Here is a 2,500-nt window from a genome sequence, read left to right as displayed (position 1 = left end):
TGGGGTTGGAGTGGAGGTGGAGGTACTGAAAGCAGGGGTAGGGATGAGGAGGATGTGTAGGTACGGAGGGGGGTGGAGGTATTGGAGGCAGGGGGTGGGGATGAGGAGGCGATGGACGTAGAGGTAGAAGTCCAGGCTGGACGCGCAGGGAACAGTCCATCTATGAGGTGTTGTTGGTTGTAGTTAGGATAAATGTATTTTTTTTATTGTTATTTATTGATTTATTGATATTTATACATGCATACATACATAGAGACAGACATACACTCAGGCATACATTCAGACATACATACATAAATACATAGATACTTAGATACATAAATACATACATACATACATACATACATACATACATACATACATACATACATACATACATACATACATACTTGCATACGTACCTGTATACATATTTACCAGATTTGAATATAGTTCCTTCCTTTTTTTTGCATTTTTTTCTTCCAATTTTCCTTTGCCGCGATTAAGAGAGAGGATATATAATACCACAATTTTTTTTCCTCGATTTTTTTTCTTTTCTTTTCTTTTTTTTTCTTTTCTTTTATACAGGCTTAGCGTGAATCAAGCAAGATTAAGGGAGGTTCCTTTAATTAAGGTGTGGCGGAGAGAGATTCGGCCCGCACCGGAGAGTCTTAATATCGCGAACTTTTTTTTTTTTTTTTTTTTTGGGGGGGGAGAAAGACGGAAATTAGGGGTTAAGGAGGAGGGGGGAGGGGGAGGAAGGGGTGGGGAGGGGGTGGTGGGTAGGGGGAGGAAGAAGGGGTGGTGGGTAGGTGGGGGGGAGGAAGAAGGGGTGGTGGGTAGAGGGGGGAGGAAGAAGGGGTGGTGGGTAGGTGGGGGGAGGAAGGGGTGGTGGTGGGTGGGGTTGGAGGTAGAGTGAAGAGGAAAAGAAAGAAGGGGAAGTTGAAGTAGAAGAGGAAGAGTGAAGGAGGTAGAGGAAGAATAGGAAGAGGAGGAGGGAAGAGGGAGAGGAAGAGAAGGGAGAAGAAGGAGGAGAAGGGGAAGAAAGCAAACAAGGACCCCCCCTACCCCCCCTTTGCCTTCCCGCTTGCGTCACAGAGCAGCAAATGTCATCCATCACGTTTCCCAAAATGGTGTCCTCGCGAAGCCCCTTCCTCACCACAGCCGCCACTCGCTCTCCTCGTCACCATCAGCGTTACCTTCCTCTTTCATTGTCGTCATTGTCTTTCGCTGTTCTTTTTTGGTCGTAATTGTCTTTCACTGTCTTTCGCTGTTCTCGCCATCTTTTTCTGTCGCCCATCACAATCCTCGTCTTTCACTGTTACAATTGATTAGGTTTCACCATCACAGTCACTATTTTTCACAATATCTGTCGATACCTTTCGCCGTCACGCCCCTCACCTTTCATCATCTCGATCCTCAACTTTCACAACCATCACCATCACATTTACCATAACAATAACCACCTTTCACAATCACAGTCACCATCAAATTCACCATTACAATCATCACCTTTCACAGTCACAATCACATTCACCATAACAATCATCACCTTTCACAATCGCAAATCACCAACGCATTCATGATCGTGCAAGACGGCCACGAGAAGATTCGGAGACTTGGCGACGCGTTGTGGCCTCAGGATCTCCTCCCAGTCCTCGGGGATGCTAGAGGATTCGTCGGGGGCTTCCTCGGGGCTTGTTCGGAGGCTTGTTCGGAGGCTTCCTCGGGGCTTGTTCCCGGTGGGGATTCCTTAGGGCTTGGCGTGGGTTTGGTTTAGCTGGTTCTTTGGTTTTAGTCTCTCTCTTTCTCTTTCTGTTTCTCTCTCTCGTTCTCGTACTCGATTTCTCTGACTCTCTCTCTCTCTCTCTCTCTCTCTCTCTCTCTCTCTCTCTCTCTCTCTCTCTCTCTCTCTCTCTCTCTCTCTCTCTCTCTCTCTCTCTTTATTTCTTTTTTCTCTTCTCCCTTTCCTCCTCCTCCTCTCTTCTTTCCTTTTCCTTCTCTTCTCCCTCTAAACCCTTCTCTCCCTCGACCTTTCCCCCATCTCCCCCTTCCCGTCTTCTCTCCTCTTCCCCCTCCCCTCTTTTAATATATCCCTCTCAAATCCCGATATTCATCGACAAGCGAACGCCCCATCCCTCTCACACCCCCAGCCCCCTCCCCTCTCCCCCTTCCCCATCCACAACCCCCTCTCCCTCCCCCCATTCTCCAGCCCCCTCTTCCTCATCCCCTTCCCCAGCCCCCTCTCCCTCCCCCCCTTCCCTATGTAAGAGTAGATTGTTTTGATAAACTAATTTACGGCCATCAGCTGCGTGGGAGAGGAGCCTCGTCACCAAGTTTAATGGGATTGGGGAGAGGGTGGGGGTGATTGGGGACTGGGGTGGGGGTGGTAGTGATTGGGGACTGGGGTGGGGGTGGTAGTGATTGGGGACTGGGGTGGGGGTGGTAGTGATTGGGGACTGGCTTGGAGGTTTGGATGTGGGTGGTAGTGATTGGGGACTGGCTTGGGGGTTTGGATGTG

The 2,500-nt window shown here is 49.0% G+C and overlaps 1 protein-coding gene and 1 long non-coding RNA gene across 3 annotated transcripts in view; both read left to right on the top strand.

Annotated features, from left to right (window-relative positions):
- LOC113807065 (syndecan) overlaps window positions 1-2,500 on the top strand; it is a 447,671-nt gene that overhangs the window by 233,133 nt on the left and 212,038 nt on the right. The window lies entirely within an intron of this gene.
- Window positions 1-2,500, top strand: part of LOC138859687 (uncharacterized) — a 104,181-nt gene that overhangs the window by 529 nt on the left and 101,152 nt on the right. The window lies entirely within an intron of this gene.

This window comes from Penaeus vannamei, chromosome 37 (genome assembly GCF_042767895.1).
Source record: "Penaeus vannamei isolate JL-2024 chromosome 37, ASM4276789v1, whole genome shotgun sequence".
NCBI lineage: Eukaryota > Metazoa > Arthropoda > Malacostraca > Decapoda > Penaeidae > Penaeus > Penaeus vannamei.
Note: the sequence above shows the minus strand (reverse complement) of the source record. Positions and strands in the feature narration are given on the sequence as shown.